The sequence below is a fragment of the Erythrolamprus reginae genome, chromosome 5, assembly GCF_031021105.1.
Source record: "Erythrolamprus reginae isolate rEryReg1 chromosome 5, rEryReg1.hap1, whole genome shotgun sequence".
Classification (NCBI taxonomy): Eukaryota; Metazoa; Chordata; class Lepidosauria; order Squamata; family Dipsadidae; genus Erythrolamprus; species Erythrolamprus reginae.
In genome coordinates, this window is record NC_091954.1 from 73,903,960 (window position 1) to 73,928,909 (window position 24,950).

At 47.2% G+C, this 24,950-nt stretch overlaps 1 pseudogene; it reads left to right on the top strand.

The window, feature by feature from the left end:
• Positions 1–8,990: 8,990 nt before the first annotated feature.
• LOC139168607 (cullin-3-like) overlaps positions 8,991–24,950 on the top strand; it is a 59,482-nt pseudogene continuing 43,522 nt past the window's right edge.

The following is a 24,950-nucleotide window of genomic DNA, read 5'->3' on the forward strand; positions in this document are numbered from 1 at the left end:
GGAAACCCCTGTGAATATTCACAGACGATTACAAAATGTGTTTGAGGACAATACACAATACTTGAAGTCCCGTGAAAGAGGGTTGAGAGGCAAATATTATTCCAATGATGAGGAAGTGAAAACTGCAGTAAAGAAGTGGTTCAAAGAACAGTCAACAAAATTTGATGAGACAGAGATACATGCTCTCATTCAAAGGTGGAACATTGCTATTGAGAGAAACGGTGACTATGTGGAGAGGTAGGGATGTGATCCACAGAGGACCAGTTTCATTTGGATGTATGCTACATGTTCCTATATTGGTAATTATACCTGTCCTAAAGAAAATGGCATTACCTTTTGACTCACCATTGTGTGTGTGTGTGTGTGTGTTTGTGCGCACGTGCGTGCACTCAGGGAAGTGTACAGCAATAAAACATATATACATACACATACATATATACACACACACACACACACACACACACCAGGGTGATTCAACACAAAAATATGTAACCCTTCCCTGGTGCAGAGCTGAAGGGATTGGATACTGTAGCCTACAGGATAATTCTCTGCCTTACAAGGCAAAGGTTGCAGGTTCAAGTCCCAGTGGGTATGGCTAGCTGATGAGGCCAAAATAAGGCCGAAATAGATCTATCCTAGTCTCCCTTAATTTTCAAATTCAGCAAAAAACATGTGACATATATATATGGTCTCACTCATCATCTTCAGGCTGGTGTTTCTGTCCTTGTTCTCAGGCGAACACTGCGAGATCTGAGCTGCCTTCCTTCTATCAATACTGGTGGCTGGGTGTGGTTTGATGGCTCAGCAATTGCCTGCTGTGTAGAAACTTCCTGGTGAGTCAGTGGGGTAACAATTGGGGTCGTTGATGTAGCTGAGGTATGCTGATTAGTTAATGGTTGTAGATTAGGCGTGATATCCTGAGTAGTTGGAACTTGCAGGCTACTTGATTGTTTTACAATGTGTGTTCTGAGTCTGGTTTCTATGGCTGGGATACGTTTGAGGGCTGGTTTCCAGATGTCTGGTAAGCGAGAGGTATCATCCCGCTTGTTCATATTTTGGGGATGTTTTTCTATCTCGATGGCTTCTATCTCGAAAAACATCCCCAAAATATGAACAAGCGGGATGATACCTCTCGCTTACCAGACATATGGAAACCAGCCCTCAAACGTATCCCAGCCATAGAAACCAGACTCAGAACACACATTGTAAAATAATCAAGTAGCCTGCAAGTTCCAACTACTCAGGATATCACGCCTAATCTACAACCATTAACTAATCAGCATACCTCAGCTACATCAATTACCCCAATTGTTATCACACTGACTCACCAGGAAGTTTCTACGTGATATCCTGAGTAGTTGGAGCTTGCAGGCTACTTGATTATTTTGCAATATGTGTTCTGAGTCTAGTTTCTGTTTTTATGGCTGGGTTACGTTTGAGGGCTGGTTTCCAGATGTCTGGTAGGTGGGAGGTATCATCCCGCTTGTTCAATATGGTTTGATGCTCCTGTAAATATATATTTACAGCAGCACAAAGCTTATAACTTCAGCCTGATGATGGTGAATGTGATTTCACCGAAACGTCGCATAGACATACATACATACATACATACATACATACATACATACATACATACATATATATATATAAAGAGATAGATAGATAAATAGATAGATAGATAGATAGATAGATAGATACATACATAGGTACATAGGTACATAGGTACATAGGTACATAGGTACATAGGTACATAGGTACATAGGTACATAGGTACATAGGTACATAGGTACATAGGTACATAGGTACATAGGTACATAGGTACATAGGTACATAGGTACATAGGTACATAGGTACATAGGTACATAGGTACATAGGTACATAGGTACATAGGTACATAGATACATTTCCCTCTGGATCCAGACAGTCTTACAACCTTTATGATTACTGTAAGATAGATTTACATAGGCTCTATGGCCTGTTTTGGCACTTGCAACATATTTATAACATAGAGTGATACATTGTCTTACAAACTTAATTGGTTTCGGGACGAGGTTCTTTAAAAAAAATATTTTTAATTAATTTTTAAAATATAAGACAGGACAAGACATACAACATTTAACACAGAAAGGAGCTACAATTGCTCCGTTCAGTATAGAAGTTTTCTTAATACAGAAAGAAAAACTAATTCTAATTTAGATCAATACAGAAAAGTAAACTTATCAATAAAATATCTCTGTATAATATATGCTGACATAAAAATTTTGACTTTTCAATGCTTTCCAGCAGTTATATAATCATAATTAAAATCAATTTGAAGAAAAATAAACTTATCTATCAAATATCGCTGTGTAAATTTAACTATTCAATACTTTGTTTTGATATCTTTAAAAATCTTTTTTTGTGTTCCACCAGTTGTAAACCTTCTGCCAAGTTTTGTAAAATTCCGTTTCAGCTTGGTTATTTAACCGTCTCCCGGGACGAGGTTCTTAAGGTGAAAAGTTTGTAAGATGAAACAATGTTTCCCATAGGAATCAATGAAAAAGCGATTACTGCATGCAAGTCCAAAATTCACCCCTTTTGCCAGCCGAAGCGCCCATTTTTGCGCTGCTGGGATTTCCCTGAGGCTCCCCTCCATGGCAATGGAAGTCCGGAGGTGGGGTTTCCCAGCGAGGGGAGCCTCATTGAAATGGCAGCATTGCAAAAACACAGAAGTCCTCGAAACCCCACCTCAGGACTTCTGTGTTTTTGTGATGCTGTGATTTCACTGAGGCTCCCTTCGCTGGGAAACCCCACCTCTGGACTTCCGTTGCCAGCGAAGTGCCCATTTTTGTGCTGCTGGGATTCCCCTGCTGGGATTCCCCTGCACTATCACAAAAACACAGAAGTCCAGAGGTGGGGTTTCCCATGGAGGCGAGCCTCAGGGGAATCCCAGCAGTGCAAAAACAGGTGCTTCGCTGGCAACGGAAGTACGGAGGCAGGGCATCCCAGCGGCGGCGGTGGGTTTGTAAGGTGAAAATAGTTTGTAAGAAGAGGCAAAAATATCTTAAACCCCAGGTTTGTATCTCGAAAAGTTTATATGACGAGACGTTTGTAAGATGAGGTATCACTGTATTTATAATTTTAAAATATGAAGATAAGTACCACCTTTGTTCTAACTCAGAACTGCATAAGGTTATGCAAGGAAAGAAAGGATCCTCCCCCAATTATCATTTTCCACAGACTGTATCAGAAATAGATTTTTTCCCCTCTTATCTATCTCATTTTATTCTGCCTAACCATCCCATTCCATTAGACATGTGTAATTACTGTCCAACAATTAAAGGCTACATTAGCTAGGTCATAGCTTGGTATATCTCTCATACCTATCTCTTCATTTTCATTAACAAACATTTGCCCAACAGCAAGCCCACAAGACGTACATTATGCAGGAATCCTGATAATACCATGTTATTATATTCATTAACATTAAGAAAAGGGAAGTCACATATGGCTACTGCCTGATAAAATATTCAATTAAAAAAATCTATTTCACAATTTTGATGAGTTTCAACAAACGAGGGAAAGTACTGAATGACTGAACAGTGAGGCTAAAAATAAATAATGAAAGTGTTCTTTGAACAGCCAGAATATATGATCAGATCATTGCAATCAGATCATTACAACCACAGAACAGTCTGCAATACCAAAATGTCCAGAAGGCTTTGGTTATTATTTGGAAACCTTATTGTCACAAAGACAGTGTAGAAATGTGAGCAATAATTTACCTAGTATAGGGGTAGGCAAAGTTGGCTCTTCTATGCTCCGAGTCTTCGGAGAGGGGCGGCATACAAATCCAAATAATAAATAATAAATAAATAAATAAATGTGGACTTCAACTCCCAGAATTCCTGAACTAGCATCATTGGCTCAGGAATTCTGGGAGTTGAAGTCCACAAGTCATAGAAGAGCTGACTTTGCCTACCCCTGACCTAGGAACATCTTACTGTAGTGAGCATTCAACCACTGAGATTGTCCCTAATTAGCATTTAATGGAAAGAATTTAACCAGCTTTGATTAGTAAAATTCTTTATAGCACACTGTAAAGTGTTACAAGCAGTTCTCTCTTCCGAAACTTGCTACCAGAAATGATATCGGATATGAGAGGGCGATAGGCATGAAAACCTCATGTGTCCCTTCTTCCTGACTGCTCTCTGCTCTTTCCTGCTTATTTGGCCAAATTATTTCTTTAATTTGATTTGATTTCTATATCTATCCATCTCAACAAGTGCTTTGGGCAGCAATTAAAACAATACAAAATAAAAATATATCATTTCTGAGTAAAATCATTGCTATTTATATTAATACAGGCAAGAAATGGGGCCCTTAACACATTCTAGGCCTGGGCATAGAATCAGGTCTTCACAGGCTAATGGAATGCCAACAGAGTCAGGGTCAGATTAATTTCTGAAGGAAGAATGTTCTAGAGCAGGGGTAGGCAGTTTACTCTTCTATGACATGTGGACTTCAACTCCCAGAATTCCTGAGCCAGCATGATTGGCCAAGAATTCTGGGAGTTGAAGTCCACAAGTCATAGGAGAGCCAACTTGTTCTAGAACAGTGGTTCTCAACCTGGGAGTCGGGACCCCTTTGGGGGTCGAATAACTGTTTCACAAGGGTCGCCTAAGACCATGGGAAAAGACAAATTTCATGCAGCGTTAGGAACTAAAGCTTCTATTCTGGCGCCTTGGAACATATTTTTACAATCTGGCCAATCAGGCGTTTACAGTGGGGGTCTCCCTCTGACCTTCCTGTCAATCATCTTAAAGCTCTGTTGGGAGAATTGGCGTTAGGCTTACTGTTGGGAGTCACCACAACATGAGGATCTGTATTAAGGGGTTGTAGCATTAGAAAGGTTGAGAACCGCTGTTCTAGAGGATAGGGGCTACAGTGGAGAAGGCACATTTCATAGTTTCTTAAAAGACCAGTAGGGCTAATGAATGGGCAGGTGTCCCCTGTTATCGTATCTTTATTGGTCATATGTATCCATAAAGATATGTCTATGAAGGTACCAATCAGTTGCTTGTTATTTAGACTCAGAACAATTATTTCACTGAAAATGATATATGACACCTAGCCTTTTGACTGGACCATCATAGCATTTTGTGACAATATGATGTCACATCCTAAGTCCAGAAATAGCTCCTGGTGTATGAAAATCTTAACATATATTTTGTGGCCTACTTTTGCAGCTGAGTAGTTTACTTTACAAGATGTTAGGACAGAATAGGGATATTGGAAAAATTCAAGTGAAAGCTGCCATCTGAGGAAGCAAAAATGCTTGAGGCACCCATTAGATAAGCAGAACATGACTGATAGGGCTATCCTAACTTTAGGCATGTTATCTGTCTCTTCTCTCTTGCTGCAAGAGCTAGAAATAGATTTCAAAAATAAATAAGATATGAAGCGTTAACGTAGTGGGAACTTTCTGACAACACTAGCGTATCTTTTTTCCCTTACTGTAACAAATTCTTGAATATCCAGGGGAGTGTCATACTGCATGCATAGTTACTGTGTACATGCACCTAAGGCCATTCTCCGATAAGGAATATATGTCCAAACAACAGCTAGCAAACAGGAAAAAACCTCGATGGAGTATTGCGATTGAAAATGTAACTTATGGGAAGAAAGAAATCCTGGATCTTTCCCACTGTCCTCCTTTGGATTCCATGAAATACTGAGAAAAAATAAGAGGGGTTGAGAATCTAAAACAGAGGACATATATAGGCATACATATCCCCAACAAATTAAGATTTTGTCTGAATGATAACAACTGTATTGTGATGCCTTGATGGAAACTTCATCGCTTATCTGTTTGTGTGAGATATCATGATGTAGGTATACAAGGAATGGAGTTTTTGTCAAGACATGAGGAACTTTTCCAGAGTTTCAGGCAATTCAAAGCACCTGGGACCCCAGGGGAATTTGTCTAAGAGTGTCATTTAAGTCTGCCTCTCGCTGCTCTTTGAACTGACTATAACTGCAGTATAACACATATAACCATTACCAGCAACCAACTATTTCCTGGGGCCTTGGCTTGTTTCTGGATCTTTCTTTCTTTCTTTCTTTCTTTCTTTCTTTCTTTCTTCATTCATTCATTCATTCATTCAATTTTTATGCTGCCGTTCTCCTTAGACTCAGGGCGGCTTACAACATGTTAGCAATAGAACTTTTTAACAGAGCCAGCATATTGCCCCCACAATCTGGGGCCTCATTTTACCCACCTCGGAAGGATGGAAGGCTGAGTCAACCTTGAGCCGGTAATGAGATTTGAACCGCTGACCTTCAGATCTATAGTCTGCTTCAGTGGCCTGCAGTACTGCACTCTACCTGCTGCGCCACCCCGGATCATCTTCATCTTCTCTGCACAATTCAAGAGTGTCATGGTTTTATCTCCCCACTAGACTTCAATCTGATTTCATTTGACTCTGGAAGAATTCTTCATCTAAGCACAGGCATTTACATGGAAGGGCAAATGATGAAATACATGTTTGGCAGTCTTGACAAAAATTTCATTCCATGTGTATTTGCATACAAATAGAACTGATTCTCCTTCACTTGGGCGTGGGTATGTTTTGCTCTAATCATAAACAGGACATTTTGCCAGAACAGTGGTACTGAAAAAAACCGAAATCATCTCTGCCAACACTGCTTTCACCTGAATCATGGTTGCTTTTGAGTTTTACGTTAGGGAAAGGGACGCAATAACTTTCTAAATGCTTAATGTGAGCATTTATTAGCACTCAACTGGGATGACAGCTAAATGAAATGAGGCAGCAAAGCCTCAATGCTAGATCCTGGAGCCAAATCCAAGCAAAAACAGCATTTTCATGCCCCACTAACAAATGTTGCCTGGCATATAACTCACTGCTGTGATAAATAAAAGGATGGGTTAAATGAACCATGGTCTGATCCACAAAGGAAATTCTCATCTTATTATGCTCCAAATGATAAACTGCCTTCTTGTAAATGCTTATTGATTTGTATTTTCCATCTGTTTTTCCACCTCGAAAAGTTATGACTAGCACATGCCTCAAATATCTAGCCTTTAAGTTAGGAATCCAAACCTGGAGCTGTATTATTTAAACTGCCGACTACAAAGAAAGGTTGGAAGTTGTTCTAATTAAGATTTATCTGACCTAACTGAACAATTGGAAAGATAGTTGTTTGGATTGGTTTCTAAAACTCTATTACAGCATAATACTTTTCTATCAGGGTAGAAGAAAGATAGACTGGTTGCAGTTTCAACGGTGATGTGCATGTGTGTGAACACTCAGCAGGAAATCTTCCAATCCAGTTCAGTAATTACTGTAGAATACATTAGATTCAATGAGGTTGGCAGAGCAACTTTGGTCTCTGTTTGCATCTTTAAGCATGTTACACTTTGTAACAGGGGGAACTCTGAAATATATTCTGATTCTTTACCGAGAGGTCTTCAAACTTGGCAACTTTAAGATTTGTGGACTTCAAGTCCCAGAATTCTCCAATTAATCTTCTCTAGCATCTGCAATGGACGGCAAAGCTAGAGTTGACTCCAGCTGCTTCCCTCTGTTGCTTCCTGGATGCAGTTCCGGATCCGAGCCCTAAGCAGCAGGACACAAGGAGCAGCTCCTCACCCAGGTGCAGGAAAGGAAAGACAGGCAGGGAAGGAAAGGGAAGAGGGGAAGAGAAGAGAAGGGAGGGAAGGAAAGGAAAGAAGGAAAGGAGGGGAGGGGAGGAGAGAGACAGGAAGGAAAGGAAAGAAAGAAAAGGGAAGGGAAAGGGGAAGGCAGGGAAGGGACTAAAGCTACAGCTATAGCTTTGGAATATGGGACTGACATCAGCAAGCCACTGTCAGTCTGCCCTTCTTTGTTTTCCTTCACTCTAAAGCTTCTTGAGAGAAGGAATAGAAAAGAGGTTTCCAGGTTATGTGCCTGCACCAGGCACTTTCTCTTGAGCCTCCCACTCAGAGGCCTCGCAGAAGCAGACAGGTAGGCCTGAAAGGTGGGTGAGCCCTTCACTCCTCCACTCGAAATAGAATACCCTACGAGACTAGACTTTCAATCCTGGGCCTAGAAAGCCTAGAACTAAGACGCCTTAAACATGATCTAAGTATTGCCCACAAGATCATATGCTGCAACGTCCTGCCTGTTGGCGACTACTTCAGCTTCAACCACAGCAACACAAGAGCACACAACAGATTTAAACTTAATATTAACTGCTCCAAACTGGACTGTAAAAAATATGACTTCAGTAACCGAGTTGTCGAAATGTGGAACTCATTACCGGATTCCATAGTGTCATCCCCAAACCCCATCATTTTACCCTTAGATTATCTATGGTTGACCTATCCAGATTCCTAAGAGGTCAGTAAGGGGCGAGTACAAGTGCACTAGAGTGCCTTCCGTCCCCTGTCCTATTGCTCTCCTATATCTCCTATACCTTTCTTCTATTCCTATAGCTCTTCTTCTATTCTTTCATTGATATGTTCTATTACTATATCTTCTTTTCTATTCTTTCATAGATATATTTTACTATGAGTACCTCTATAACCTTCATCATGTATTTTACTATGTGTGTGTGTATATATACCCACTAAAACTCTCATTGTGTATTGGACAAAACAAACAAACAAATTTGTCTCTCTCTTGCGCCTCCACCTCTGCCTGATCTGTCTGTATCTGTGTTTTGGGGACAGGAGGGGGCCTTCCCAGCCCTGTGGACACAGTGATGGAAGAGGAGGTGCAGGAGACTGAGGGAGTTGCCACCACGGCTTACTACTGCCGCTGTTGCTGCTGAGCAAGAATAGATGGCTGCCTGGTCCTGCCATGACTCAGCTTTTTGGTGTCTACAGTCTGAGTAAAAGGCACCAGCACCTCTGTTGTTGTTGCCAGAGAGAGTTTGTCCCCAATCCCTTTCTCTCTCCGCTTCCTCTTGGTTCCCAGGAAGGGGCTCTGCTCTCCCCTAACCCCAAAATGTCAAACTTGAGGAAGGGTACAGACAGCCGGAAGGATACCAAAATGTGGATCCGAGCATTCCCGATGACCATGGATGAAAAATATGTTAACTGCTTTTGGGATTTATTGAAAAATGCAATCCAAGAAATTTAGCATAAGAGCAACAGTGGTCTCAGCTTTGAAGAGCTGTATAAAAATGCATATATTACATGCATAAAATCCATGTATTACATAAACATGGAGAAAAAAATATACACTGGATTACAAGAAGTGTTTACAGAGCGTCTTATAAATAAGGTGTGAGAAGATGTATTAAACTCATTAAATAACAATTTTCTTCAAATATTAAACCAAGCATGGAATGATCACCAGACAGCAATGGTAATGATTAGAGATATTCTTGATGTACAGTATATGGACTGGAACCAACTCCCCCCAGGGATCAGAATTGTCCCCACCCTCCTCGTCTTTCGTAAGCTCCTTAAAACCCACCTCTGTCGTCAGGCATGGGGGAATTGAGATATTCCTTCCCCCCAGGCCTATACAATTTATGCATGGTATGTTTCTGTGTATATTTGGTTTTTAATAAGGGTTTTTAGCTATTTTAATTATTAGATTTGTCATACACTGTTTTTTTATTGTTGTTAGCCGCACTGAGTCTATGGAGAGGGGCGGCATACAAATCAAATCAAATCAAATAAATGAATGAATGAACGAACAAATAAACAAACAAACAAACAAACAAAACAATGTGGAAATTGTCTACAATTTGGGGGATTAATAATTCAAGATCAAGTTGTACGGTACGGGTGCACTAGTGATAACCTCCAATAGCCTTTGTTAGACATGACTGCAAGTGAACGGAAAGAAGAAATGTTAGATAGAGGAGCAATAAGAAATGCTTGTCAGATGTTAATATTCTAGGTCTTGAAGGAAGATCAATCTATGAAGAAGACTTTGAAGCTCCATTTCTGAAGATGTCAGCAAAATTCTTTCAGATGGAAATTTTTAGCAGAAAATAATCCTTCAGCTTATATAAGGAAAGTAGAAGCTAGAATTAATGGAAAAATAGAATGCGTGATGCACTGTCTTGATCAATCATCTGAAGAGCCAATTGTCAAAATTGTTGAGACAGAGCATATGAAGACCACAGTGGAAATGGAAAATTCTAGTCTAGTTCCCATGTTGAAAAATGGAAAAACAGCAGATCATGCATGTATGTACAAATTATTTAGTCATGTACTAAATGGTTTAAAGACAATGTGTGAATGTATAATTGCCTATTTGAGGGAACAAGGTAAATCACTTGCATCTGAAGAAAGTGAAGGAAAGGACCCAGTGGATTATATTCGGGGCTTACTGAATTTGACTGCTTCCTTCAAGAATCTTTTAATAATGACAGGCTCTTCAAACAAACAATTGCAGATGATTTTGAATATTTCCTTAGATTCAGCTCTAGAGTATTTTTCATTATTTATTGAGGACAAGTAAAAAAAGGAGTCAAGGGAGTAACTGAGCAAGAGGTGGACAAGGTGATGGTTTTGTTTAGCTTTATGCAAAAAAATAAAATAAAATTGAAAGATATTATAAGCAACACTTAGCAAGAAAGCTTCTTACAAACAAGAGTGTTTCAGGTGACTCAGAGAAAAATATGATATCTAAGTTAAAGACTGAATGTGGATGTCAGTTCACATCAAAATTGGAAGGAACGTTCGGGGACATGAGCACCTCTATAACTGTCTGGTTTGGTGCTGCAACCCAACAGGACCGACACAGACTTCAGAGGATAATCAGAACTGCAGAAAAAACAATTGCTGCCAACCTGCCTTCCATTGAGGACCTGTATACTGCACGAGTCAAAAAGAGGGCGGGGAAAATATTTACTGACCCCTCATATCCTGGACACAAATTGTTTCAACTCCTACCCTCAAAACGTTGCTACAGAGCACTGCACACCAAGACAACTAGACACCAGAACAGCTTTTTTCCAAGCCCCATCACTCTAATAAACAAATAATTCCCTAAACACTGTCAGACTTTATACTAAATCTGCACTTCTATTCTACTAGTTTTTCTCATCATTCCTATCACCCATTTCCTCCCATGTTGACTGTATGACTGTAACTTGTTGCTTATATCCTAAGATTTTTATTAATATTACTTCTTCATTGCTTATTTGACCCCTGTGACAATCATTAAGTGTCGTACCACATGATTCTTGACACATGTATATTTTATTTTATGTACGCTGAGAGCATATGCACCAAGACAAATTCCTTGTGTGTCCAATCACACTTGGCCAATAAAATTCTATTCTATTCTATTCAAACAGAACAATGGATGAATTTAGTCAATAAATACAGGTCACAGAAGTCTCACTAGGCGGTGTTGATCTGACAGTGTGGATTTTCACAATGGGTTACTGGCCCACTCAGTCAGCCACACCAAAGTGTAACATTCCCCCAGCTCCCCAGGCATACTTTTGAAATATTGAGGAGATTTTATTTAGCCAAACGAAGTGGATGGCAGCTAACACTTCAACATCACATGGGTTCTGCAGATCTCAATGCCACCTTTTATGGCCCTGTAAAAAAAGAAGATGGTTCAAAGGTTGGTGTAGGGGGTGCCCAAGGGACTGGCTCTAATACAAGGAAGCACATGTTGCAAGACTCTACTTTCCAGATGACAATATTCATGCTTTTTAAAAACAGAGAAAAATATACTTTTGAGGTGATACAAGAAGAGGCAGATATTCCTGAAAGAGAGCTAGTATGAGCGCTGCAGTCCCTCGCATGGGGAAAACCTACACAATGGGTTTTTACAAAGGAACCAAAATCAAAAGAAATAGAAAATGGACGCATATTTACAGTGAATGATCAGTTCACATCCAAGCTGCACAGAGTCAAGATTCAAACAGTTGTTGTCAAACAAGGAGAGTCAGACCCCAAAAGAAATGAAACAAGACAGAAAGTAGATTATGAGAAGAAAGCAAGAGATAAGAGGCTACTGAAATCTAGAAAGAAGATGCAATATAATGTGCTAATAGGAGAGGTCACCTCGAGGTTCGATTACTGTAACGCTCTCTACATGGGGCTACCTTTGAAGAGTGTTCGGAAACTTCAGATCGTGCAGAATGCAGATGTGAGAGCAATCATGGGCTTTCCCAAATATGCTTATGTTACTCCAACACTCCGCAGTCTGCATTGGTTGCCGATCAGTTTCTGGTCACAATTCAAAGTGTTGGTCATTACCTATAAAGCCCTTCATGGCACCGGACCAGGGTATCTACGAGACCGCCTTCTGCCGCACGAATCCCAGCGACCGGTTAGGTCCCACAGAGTGGGCCTTCTCCGGGTCCTGTCAACTAAACAATGTCGTTTGGCAGGACCCAGGGGAAGAGCCTTCTCTATGGTGGCTCCGACCCTCTGGAATCAGCTCCCTCCAGAGATTAGAACTGCCCCCACCCTCCTTGCCTTTTGTAAATTCCTTAAAACCCACCTCTACCATCAAACGTGGGGGAACTGAAACATCTCTCCCTGCCTATGTAGTTTTTTGTGTTTGATGACTGTATGTATGTTTTTATATATTGGGATTTCTTGTTTTTTAGACTTTTTAAATGTATTATTGTTATTTTAGATTCCAACTATTAGATTTGTTATTATATATTGTTTTTATCATTGCTGTATGCCGCTCTGAGTCTACGGAGAGGGGCGGCATACAGATCTAAATAATAATAATAATAATAATAATAATATTAATAATAATAATAATAATAATAATAATAATAACAACTCAACAACTAATAGGAGAGGTAACTCAACGACTCCTCCCAATCCAGTTGTTATTAAAAAGCATATTGAAGGATGGATTGAGTGAGAATATTTGGCACAAACACCCAAGGACCACAAAGTATACACTACAACTATGATTTATTCTTGGACTATACAGTATTTTTTACATGAAGTGAGAAGTTATTTTAAAAATAATTAAATATTAAAACGACCATATCTTCTACTAAATTATTACATGTTCTAGAACAGTCAGATCAATCCTTTACTCCTTCAGAAAGTTTTTCAACATCAAAATGATCGATCTTCAAGCTTCTCAGCATTTATCCTATAGAGATCACCCTTACAGTTTCCTTTAGAAATATCGCCGGCTCGACTTACCGGCCACGGCGCTTTTGCAGAAGGGCCGGGCAGACACCGGACTCTTCTATGGCGGCCGCCATTTTGTTTTCGGCCGAAATCTCACGAGACGAGATTTCGGCCGGGAAAGTCAGGCCCACGTGGCCTGGAATGACGTAGGGGACCGGGCGGGGCTTGCCGGCCCTATTTAAGGGCTGCAGGCCCGGGGCCAAGCCTGTTCGCCCGGACCCAGTCAAAGGAGCAGACACTTGGCTGTCTGCTCTTGGAGCCTTTCGGCGGCCGCGTGGAGGCGGCCGTCGCTTTGGAGGCCTCGTTGGAGGCTTGAGGTGGCACTGCTCGTCGCGGGCAGCAGGCTTCGGCCCATCCGAGGCTGGCGGTCTGCCCATCTTCAATTGGAGCTCTTGGGCAGCAACGGGCTTGTGGCAGGAGTCCCGCGTGAGGCCCCCACCCCTACCCCGCTCGGTAAAAGGCGGCCACGTGTTGCGGTCGCCATTTTGGAGCCTCATCGGAGTCTCGGGGGAATGGTTTGGGGGCTTCGGGTCCGGCGGGAAGGCCAGGCCTTGTGCCGTTTGGCTGTTGCCCCCCCTATTTCTGGGGGGGGATCGTTCTGGTAGCCCCCTTGGCGTGGGGGGGCTCGGGCGGAGGGCTCGCGTGTGCGGCCCCTCCCGGTTCGTGGCCCCCAAAAAACAATAAAAATAAATAAAACATAAAATTAATAAAAACGGAGGACAGTTGGGCCCGTGGCGGCAGCTTCCTGCTGCTGCGCTGCCTGTTTGGGCAGAGGCCTTTTGCTGCCCTCTTGGGGCCTGGGTGGCCCCGGTTCCTTCCTGTGTAAAATAAGAACCACGGTGTACACAAGATCATAATAATAATAATGAGACTGATGATGGTTGAAATTATTTTATATATTTATATGAAACATGGACATATAACGGCAAGAAAAGACCCATTGGTCCCTCTAGTCTGCCCTTGTTCTGTTTCGGTATTTTATCTTGGGATGGATATATGTTTATCCCAGGCATGTTTGAATTCTGTTGCTGTGGATTCATCTACCAGGTCTGCGGGAAGTTTGTTCCAAGCCTTTACATTTCAGTAACATCACGGCCAAACTTCAGTACAGTATGGTCTAACTTAATTAACACAGGCCCCTGGGGCAGCTTTTGCCAGGGCCTGGTGTGTCGGGGGCGGGGGGTTTGACCCCGCCAACCCAGGCCATAGGGCCTCCGTCCCTTTTGACGGCTTACCCGTCGGGGCCAGGGAGATTGGACATGGGGGCCACCACAGTGTGGGACCCGTTCACTGCATGTCATGGGTTTGCTGCAGAGGGGCTTGTTTCCCCCCTTTTGTATGTACAGCCATGCGTGCGGGAAGGCGGGGCTCCCATGCCGCTTCAATGTGCCCCTGCCCCTAAAAGGGGACGGTTAGGAGGGGAGGGGGTCCAGGGTACAAACCCCACCTACTGGGGGGAAAGCTGGGCCCAGCCCAATTAATTTACAAAAACAACAACAACAACAACATTGGGGTTGGTTGAGGGACGACCACCCTCGCTCGAGAGCGGCCGCTCTCTTGCTAGGTTTCTCCAAGGGATTCAGGATCCCTTACATGGGGGGTTTGAGCAAGCCTTTGGGTTCAACAACCTCAGGTTGGTTGTGGGACATGACGGCATTGTTCGGTCCGGAATAGCACAAGAGGTGGCCATGGGGAGGGGCCTTGGGCCCTTCCCGGAGCCGCCCTTCCCGAATCTTGGGGTCTCCCCATTAGGGGGGTCCCCTGAAAGGTGGGTGATGAATTTAGGTTGATTCACCACTTGTCTTTTATTAAAAGGGAGTCAGTGAAGGATTTCGTTCCTGACGAACTTTGTTTAGTCCGGCTCGCATCCTTTGATGCGGTCGTGGCCATGGTAAGGCAGTGTGGGGTTGGAGCCCTTATGGATAAATGCGACATTAAGTCAGCATCCCGGCTCTTCCCCATGCACCCGGACGGCTTCGAGCTGTTGGGCTTCCATTTTGTAGGTGTTTTTATGTGGTCGGGGTTTTACCCACGGGTGGCTCCGTCTCATGCTCTCTTTTGGGAGAGCTCGAGCACCTTCTTGGAGTGGGCGCTCAGGAGGCACAGCGGTCTGGGCTCGGCGTTCACTACCTTGAAGGTTTTCTTGATGGCGGGGACTACGCGGGCAGAGCACTGCTTTGCTCTAATGCGGGTCTTCGAACCCCTTTGGCTCTGTTGGGGGTGCCTTTAGCCTCTGCGGGGACCGAGGGCCCCGCCACCGGGATTACCTTCCTCGGTATTGAATTGGACTCAGAGGTGCAATCTTCTAGTTTGCCCCTGGACAAGTTGACGCCAAATCAGGGAGCCCCTTGGTACGGTTCTGGGGGCTGCAGGAAGGTCACTCTTCGGCAGCTCCGGGACCTGGCTGGGATATTTAATTTTGCCCGCCGGGTCGTGGTGCCGGGCAGGGTTTTTGCTAGGAGGTATATACTGCGATGGGGGGGCTCCGTTTGCCCTATCATCGTACCCGCTTACGTGCAGGGGTCAGGGCTGACCTCTGCGTGTGGCGGAGTTCTTAGAACGTTTTAATGGGTTGTCTTTTGGAGGCAAGAGCTTCTTTTGGAAGCTGATTTGCAGTTGTGTTCTGATACTGCATGTACTCGTGACTTTGGGTTGTGTTGGGTGACCAGTGGTGCTGGTCTGCGTGGCCTCCTGAATGGGGGCCTCTTCTTTAGTTGAGGATTTGCCCCTTTTTGGTAGCTCTCCCCCTTGATAGTGGCCCTAGAGCTTTGGGGTGAGCAGTTTGGGGGCAAGACTGTGCATTTTGGTGTGACAGCCTAGTGGTTGTCCATGTTGTGAACGCCCTGTCCTCCAAGAGGGACAGGGTCATGCGGCTTGTCCGCCAATTTTTTTGGGGGGGGCACAGGTTCTTGTCCCCGACCACATTGTTTAGCTAGGCATGTCCCCGGGTTAGATAACGGGGTTGCTGACGCCTTGTCCCCTGGTCAGTTGTCCCGGTTTCGGACCCTGGCCCTGCGGGCACGTATGTCGCCAGGGGTTTTTCCTGTCCACCTTGGGGCCGGGGGGCTCCTGGGCAGTAAAGAGTAGTGGCTTGCTGGGCTACGGCACTCTTGGGAGTGTTTGGCACTCTGGGGGGCTTAGCAGCGGGCAGGTGAACTCTTTGGGATTGCAGGCAGTATACGGGTTACCCCTATAGCTGCCTGCCCCAGTTGTGTACCTGGCCATATTTGTGTCCAGCTTAGGCAGCGTGGCCTTTCGGTTAGGACTATTAGGTCTAGGTTGGCCGGCTTCGCCTTGTTTAAGGCGGGGGCGGGGTTATTGGTTATGGTGACTTCCGCATTGTGACAGTGCGGGAAAGTTGGGCCGGGGCCGCATCGCGGGCCGCCGGGTCAATTTGGTGCCTTCCATCTCATTACTTCAGTTAGGTGGGTGCTAGTATGTAGGGTTTGGCCAGGCCAAGTATGGATCCCGCCATTAGGGAACGCTCGTTCTCGAGAGGCGCTGCCACTAGTGCGGTAACGGCATTCTCGATACGGAGGATTCGGGAAGTCGCTCGCCGGCGGTCAACGGCCTGTTTTAGGGTACGAACGGCCTGTTGAGGGTCCGGGTAAGATCTTAGGCCAGGTTCTTCCTTTGGTCCCCTTCTATTCAACCCCGCCAGGACGCATCTGACGGTGTTGCTTGGGGTCATGAGCGCTCCGAGACCACTCAGCAACAAGTTACCATCGGGGGTGGGGACCCTGCCGTTGTGGCGGCTGGGTCCTGGTTGTCTGGCTGGGGAGACGAGGTGTGCGGTGGGACGGGCGTTTCTACCGCTAGTGCTGGGAGGGCGGCATCCCATTGCTGCGCCCAGGTGGTCCTGGGAGGGCGGCATCCCATTGCTGCGCCCAGGAGGTGCTGGGAGGGCGACATCCCGTTGCTGCACCCAGTTGGTCCTGGGAGGGCGGCATCCCTTTGCTGCGCCCAGGTGGTGTCGGGGGGCGGCATCCCATTGCTGCCCCCAGTTGGGCTGGGAGGGCGGCATCTCATTGCTGCGCCCAGTCGGTGGCCAGGGGCGGCATCCCATCGTTGCGCTCAGAGGTGTGCTGGGAGGGCGGCATCCCATTGCTGCGCCCAGTTGGTGCTGGGAGGGCGGCATCCCATTGCTGCGCCCAGTCGGTGCCGGGGGTCGGCATCCCATTGCTGCGCCTGGATGTGTGCTGGGAGGGCGGCATTCCATTGCTGCGCCCAGTTGGTGCTGGGAGGGCGGCATCTCATTGCTGCGCCCAGTTGGTGCCGGGGGCGGCATCCCATTGCTGTGCCTGGATGTGTGCTGGGAGGGCGGCATCCCATTGCTGCGCCCAGTTGGTGCTGGGAGGGCGGCATCCCATTGCTGCGCCCAGTTAGTGCCGGGGGCGGCATCCCATTGCTGTGCCTGGATGTGTGCTGGGAGGGCGGCATCCCATTGCTGCGCCCAGTTGGTGCTGGGAGGGCGGCATCCCATTGCTGCGCCCAGACGGTACTGGGAGGGCTGCATCCCCTTGCGGCGCCCAGGTAGTGGGTCTTGCACCTCGGTGGCAAGGACCTGTGTGGGCCTGGGGGTCTAATTTAGATCTGCCAGGCTCGCGAAGCCTGCGGTGGCTTCGCACTGTGTGGCCCTCCACGCAGGGGGTGTGTCGAGATCCTCACGGGGATCGCTTGGTGGGACGCCATTTCCCTTAGGGCCCTTCACCGGGTTAGGCGGGGAGTTAAGGCCCTGGGAACGGTAGTCAGAGGGTTAGGCGGGGTGGTTGTGGCCCATCCCCGCATCACCATAGATCAGCTGTGGCTTTACCTGGCTGTTGGTCTTCCTCTGTCAGAACTGAGGAACACCATTTTTCTTACAGGACCTGCAGTGTCTCTGCGTGAGCTGGCACAGTTAGAGGGGGGAGTCGGGGGGCCAAGATAGAGATCTGACCCCCGCTCCGTGGCAGGTTAGGGGCGGAAATCTGGGTGGTGGTTCAGCAACTGCGCGTTCTCCCTTGGGCATCTTTGGGGATGATTGACAGGTTCTCTCCAAGCTCATGGTGGGGTGCTACCTGCGCACTTGGGGGGAACCTGTCTTTGGGTCCCGCTATTGAAGTCCCAGCGTAGGGGTGAGCCGGCGGGACCCCCCTCATGCGAGTGCATGGCAGGGTCTCAGGTGAGGGAGAGGTCCCTCACCTGGACCAGCATCGAGCTACGCCCTTAGTTGCCCAGGAATGTTGACCTTTTACGTCATTTCCGCCCCGGAAGTGTTTGTTTGACCCTGCAGGTCCACTGTTTCCGGGTCATAGTTGAATATGTTGATTTATGCAAATTTATGCTAATTCATGCTAATTTAATTAATAAATTATGCAAATTTATTTTAATAAAAATGACCCAAGTTTAAATCCAGCTCTGGTGTCCGTGTCGTTACTCTGTCTCTTCTGCAAATGTGAATATGCCTCATTTTTGTTTTCAATACTGTATGAAAATGGGAACAAAATAAATAAAAACAAATTTATAAAATGTAGCTCATTAAAAAAATAAAATAGTTGACATTTCATCCACCCTCCCAAATGAATTTGGTGGCCCCTGAGATCCAAAAGGTTGGAGACCCCAATGCTAGACAACATTCTAATAAATGAAAATTGAGTCTAAAAGAGGAGGGGGGGGCGTGAAAGCATTTCTTAAGGGACCCTTCCTAGTTTTCAAACTAGTAAATGTGAAGAACAGAAGGGGTCTTGTGAGTTTTGTAAGGTTTCAAAATGTAACCTTACAATGCCATAAAGATAGAGATAGAGTTAGTATTCCTGGCTGTGATTCTTGCCTGTTATATTGGAGCAGCAGCTGTGAATTCAAGAAAGCTTGCAAGTACTTTACCTGTAATAGAATGTGGGAATGGCTTTGGGGGAAAGGTGGAAGGGATTTTACCTAGAAAATAATCAGACAAGACAGGCAGAAGCCCCTGATAGCTTAATACTCATAGAAAAATACTTAAAAAAGAACCCATCCTAATATATTAAGAAGTTAAGTAGTGTCAGGAGGTTCTGTACTTTTAACAATTATGTTAGTCCTCCTGGGTAAATCAGACAGAAAACATGACTAAATGAACTAAATTTATTTTATTGTAAGGCTACATTAACAATTTTCTACTTGAGATCTGAAAGATTGATTCAGCCCTTCCGGGTAGGTAGACAGCCAGATATCCAAAACTTTATTTCAGTCACTGACCAATAAAAATGCAATAAATAAAACAAACAACACAAAACTATCCTGTAGCAACAAGAAGCAAAGTTCAAGTATATCAGTCAGTAAATACAACTTGATGAGCTAAATTTACCTTATTGTTAGGCTTCATTAACAAATTCCTGCAAGTCTAAAAGAACAAAATTTTCTGCTGTCACTTTTAACTGCATGATACTTTAGGGAAGACCCTTTCTAAGTTTCTTTGTCTGAAAGTTCAGATACTGGGGATCCTGCCATATTGTTTGTTTCCTAGACAATGTCTCTTTTCCTCTTTACCCAAGGTCATTCCTATTTTGCTGAAGAGACGGAATAACGACTCGGACACCAGAGCTGGATTTAAACTTGGGTCATTTTTATTATAATAAATTTGCATAATTTATTAATTAAATTAGCATAAAATTAGCATAATTTGCATAATCAACATACTGAACTATGACCCGGAACCAAATGGACCTGCAGGGTCAAACAAACACTTCCGGGGCGGAAATGACGTAAAAGGTCAACATTCCTGGGCAACTATGGGCGTAATCGATGCTGGTCCAGGTGAGGGACCTCTCCCTCACCTGAGACCCTGCCATACACTCGCATGAGGGGGGTCCCGCCGGCTCACCCCTACCCTGGGACTTCAATAGCGGGACCCAAAGACAGGTTCCCCCCAAGTGCGCAGGTAGCACCCACCATGGTCTTGGAGAGAACCTGTCAATCATCCCCAAAGATGCCCAAGGGAGAACGCGCAGTTGCTGAAACCACCCAGATTTCCGCCCCTAACCTGCCTACCCAATGACCAGAGGTAAGCCAATTAACCTAATTAAATGCCAACACCCCCTAACCGCCCATCCATCTCCCCAGTGTGGAATGGGCGAAAAAACAGCCTGGCCTAATGGGCGAGGCTGCAAAAAATTCCCATTCGGCCCCCGCAGGCGACCCCGAAGCACACTGCAAAATAGGGAAGGGCGGGTGGGTGTCTGCTCAGGCACCAGGTCCGGGCGAAAAGGCTCTCTTCCCGGCCTGCTGTCCCTTAAATAGGGCCAGCAGGCCCCGCCCGGACCCGACGTCATGCCCAGCCGCGTGGGCAGGGCCTTCTCGGCCGAAATCTCGCATCGCGAGATTTCGGCCGAAACCAAGATGGCGGCCGCCATCGGGAGGGCCCGAGTCTGCCGGCCCTCCAGCAAAAGCGCCGGGAAGCCGGTGAGTCGGCCGGCGATATTGCTGAAGAGACGGAATAACGACTCGGACACCAGAGCTGGATTTAAACTTGGGTCATTTTTATTATAATAAATTTGCATAATTTATTAATTAAATTAGCATAAAATTAGCATAATTTGCATAATCAACATACTGAACTATGACCCGGAACCAAATGGACCTGCAGGGTCAAACAAACACTTCCGGGGCGGAAATGACGTAAAAGGTCAACATTCCTGGGCAACTATGGGCGTAATCGATGCTGGTCCAGGTGAGGGACCTCTCCCTCACCTGAGACCCTGCCATACACTCGCATGAGGGGGGTCCCGCCGGCTCACCCCTACCCTGGGACTTCAATAGCGGGACCCAAAGACAGGTTCCCCCCAAGTGCGCAGGTAGCACCCACCATGGTCTTGGAGAGAACCTGTCAATCATCCCCAAAGATGCCCAAGGGAGAACGCGCAGTTGCTGAAACCACCCAGATTTCCGCCCCTAACCTGCCACGGAGCGGGGGTCAGATCTCTATCTTGGCCCCCCGACTCCCCCCTCTATCTGCGCCAGCTCACGCAGAGACCTCTGCAGGTCCTGTAAGAAAATGGCGTTCCCCTGTTCTGACAGGTGAACGCCATCGGCCCGGTAAAGCCACGGCCGATCTACAGTGATGAGGGGATGGGCAACTACAATCCCCCCTAATTCTTTGACAGTCTTTCCCACAGCCTTATTCACCCTACGTCTAACCCGGTGGATGGCCCTAAGGGAAATGGCGTCCCTCCAAACGATCCTTGGAAGGATCTCTGACCACACCACTTGCGTGGTGGGCCACAACGTGCGAAGCCGCCGCAGGTCTTCGCGCGCCTGGACGATCAACGGTAGACCGCCAAGCAGGCATAGGTCATTGCCACCAAGGTGCAAGACCAGCCATCTGGGTGCGGCTATGGGCTGCCGACCACCCAGTCCCATCTGGGCGCGACCCTGGGTAGCCGCCCGCCCAGCAGCGCCGGGTACCGCCCTGAGATGCTGCGTACCCAGCAGCGTCGGTAGGAGGCCCTCCCACCGCATACCCCTCCGGCCCATCCAAACAACATTGACCCACCGTCCCAACGACAGCTGGGTCCCGATGGCACTTCTGGCAGCTGAGCGGCCGGCCCAGAAGACCATGCTGTGGCCACACAGCAGCGCCGTCGGTTTCTGCCTGGACTGGGAACCTGGAAGAGGACACACACAGAGAGGTTACCTAGCCTAAACCCTGCCCCGGATCCTCAGCGGGCCTAACATAACCCAAATATGCCGCTGACCGCCAGCGGCCGATCTCCTGAATCCGTTGGGCCGGGAGACCAGAAAGTGCCGCGCTAGTGGCGGCGCCAATACGGAACGAATGCGTTCCATAACCGGCGGGATCCATGCCTACCTGAGACATAGCCTTAGACACTATCGCCCAGAATTGATACCGGGTCAGGGGGGAACCATCCTGGTGTATAAAAAGGTACCCATGCCCTGACCCACGCAAAACACAAAATTGCTGCAAAGCAGCCACCGGGCAAACAGACTTATCGGTGGCTGCACTAAGTTCAAGTCTAACCCCTCTGTGTAACTGATCTGTCTTGGAGTGTCTCACCAAAAGGGAGACACCCCCCTGTCTAAAGGACAGATCAGCGAGCTGGAAGGCGCGGAGCGACAAGTCAGACTGCGAGGAGGCCATTGCCTCGCTGACCCTGAGGGCCCCGAAAAACATAACGCAAGCCGCTGCCCTGAACAGCCGAGCCTCATAAGGAGAGGCGCACAGACTGCCAAACATCTGATTAATCAGAGACAGCTGCTGAACCGTCAGGGCCCGACGAGCGTCAGCGGGAAACCCCTGTCGCTCCCTCACCCAACCTTCCAGCATCCTCCGGATGCGAAAATCACCCGTAAAATCACCAAACCCCCCCGCCTTGGACAGAAAGGCGAGGCCGGCTAACCTAGCCCTGATAGTCCTCACTGAAAGGCCACGCCCCTTCAGCAGGACACAGAATTCAGCTAGGTGCTCAACCGGGGCAGGCCAGCAATGAGGGTAACCCTTACCCAGCCTGAAATCCCCAAACTCCTTACCTGCACGCTGATAAGCTCGCAGGGTACTAGGAGCTACCGATAAGGCGATCGCCCTGGAGGCCTCATCTCTCCAGCTCTCGAGAGCCCGCCCAGGCTCCACAGGTGGGCTGGAAACACCTCCGGCGACTCTCGGGCCCACGGGGCCAGGGTCCGAAACCTGGACAACTGACCACGGGACAAGGCGTCAGCCACCCCGTTATCTAAACCAGGGACGTGCCTAGCCAAAAACAAAGCGTTCAAAGACAAGGACCTGTGCACAAAATGGCGGACAAGCCGCATCACCCTGTCACTCTTAGAGGACAGGGCGTTCACAACATGGACAACCGCTAGATTGTCACACCAAAAATGCACAGTCTTATCCCTGAACTGCTCCCCCCAGAGCTCTAAGGCCACTATTAAGGGGAAAAGCTCCAAAAAGGTTAAGTCCTTAACCAATGAACAGGCACTCCATTCCGGAGGCCATGCCGACCAGCACCACTGGTCACCTAACACTACCCCAAAACCGCAAGTCCCTGCGGCGTCGGAACACAGCTGCAGCTCCGCTTCCAAAAGAAGCTCCTGCCGCCAAAACGACAACCCGTTAAAACGTTCCAAAAACTCCCGCCACACGCAGAGGTCAGCCCTGACCCCTGCACATAAGCGGGTACGATGGTGGGGCAAACTCAGCCCCTTCATCGCATCATACAACCGGCGAGAAAAAGCCCTACCGGGCACCACTACCCGACAGGCAAAATTAAGAATCCCAGCCAACTCCTGGAGCTGCCGAAGAGTAACCTTCCTGCAGCCCAGGACCGCATCAAGTTTGGACCTGATCTTAATCAACTTATCCAGGGGCAATCTGGAAGATTGCTCCACTGAATCCAATTCAATACCCAGGAAGGTAATCCTGGTGGCAGGGCCTTCGGTCTTCTCGGAGGCTAAAGGCACCCCCAATTGAGCACAAAGGGCTTCGAAGTCCCGCATCAAAGCAAAGCATTGCTCAGATTGCGCAGGCCCGGCCACCAAGAAATCATCAAGGTAATGAACGACAGACCCCAGGCCACTCCGCCTCCTGAGCACCCACTCGAGGAAGGTACTAAAGCTCTCAAAGAGGGAGCAGGAAATAGAGCAGCCCATCGGCAATGCCCTATCCACATAAAACCCACCTTCGAAATGGAAGCCCAGCAGCTCGAAGTCGCCTGGGTGAATGGGGAGGAGCCGAAATGCCGACTTAATGTCGCATTTACCCATAAGGGCTCCCACCCCACACTCCCTAACCATAGCCACGGCCGCATCAAAGGATGCGTACCGGACGGAACAAAGCTCGTCAGGAATGAAGTCATTCACTGACTCCCCTTTTGGAAAAGACAAATGGTGAATCAATCTAAATTCACCACTCGCCTTTTTGGGGACCACACCTAAGGGGGACACACGAAGATTCGGAAAGGGCGGCTCCGGGAAGGGCCCAAGGACCCTGCCCTCGGCCACCTCCTTTCGAATCTTAGCCCGTCCGATGTCTTCATGCCCGACAACCGACCTGAGGTTGTCGGACATGAAGGCCCTCCTAATACCCACATAAGGGATCCTAAATCCCTCAGAGAAGCCCCTCAAGAGCAACTCGGCTCTCGGGCGAGGGTGGTAGTCGATCAACCAACCCTCTAGCACAGAAACATTAATTGGGCTGGGCCCCTTTTCCCCCAGCTGGAGGGGGAGGTTTTCCTGGACCCCCGCCCTTCTTCTCCGCCCCCTTCTTGGGGCGGGGACAGACTGAAGCTGCATGGGACCCCCCACAATTCCCGCAGGCATGCTTGTATTTACAAAAGGGACGAAAACACGCCCCTTTTGCAGCAAACTCATGACAAGCGGGCGAGGCCCCCTTGCCAGCCACACCAGGAGTCGCCTTGGCCGGCGAAGCCGCGCCGGGCTCCTCCTCCATAAAGTGCCCACTATCCGTGCGCTCACACCCTTCCTTCCCGGACATATGCGTGGCCCGGAACCACAGGTCCGGGACCACCATATCCCACGGCAAGTTGGGCTCCACAGACATCCTCATGCGGAAACCCTTATCATAATGGCGCCAGATGGTGCCCTTATATTCAAAATGGGCCCTGGCGATTAAGTCTATATACTTAAACATGGCAGAGGCCATAGCCGGCTGCCGTTGTATCACTACCGACCCATAGGTAAGAAAGGCATACAGCCATGAGCTGAAGCATTTCGTTACCTTGGTCTTCTTCGTTTTCTCCCCCGGGACGATCTCCTTCTCCTGTTTGGGAACCTCGCGGTTCAACAGCGAAAAGAGATCCACATACTCGCCCCGCCAAATAGCCTCCTTGACCGA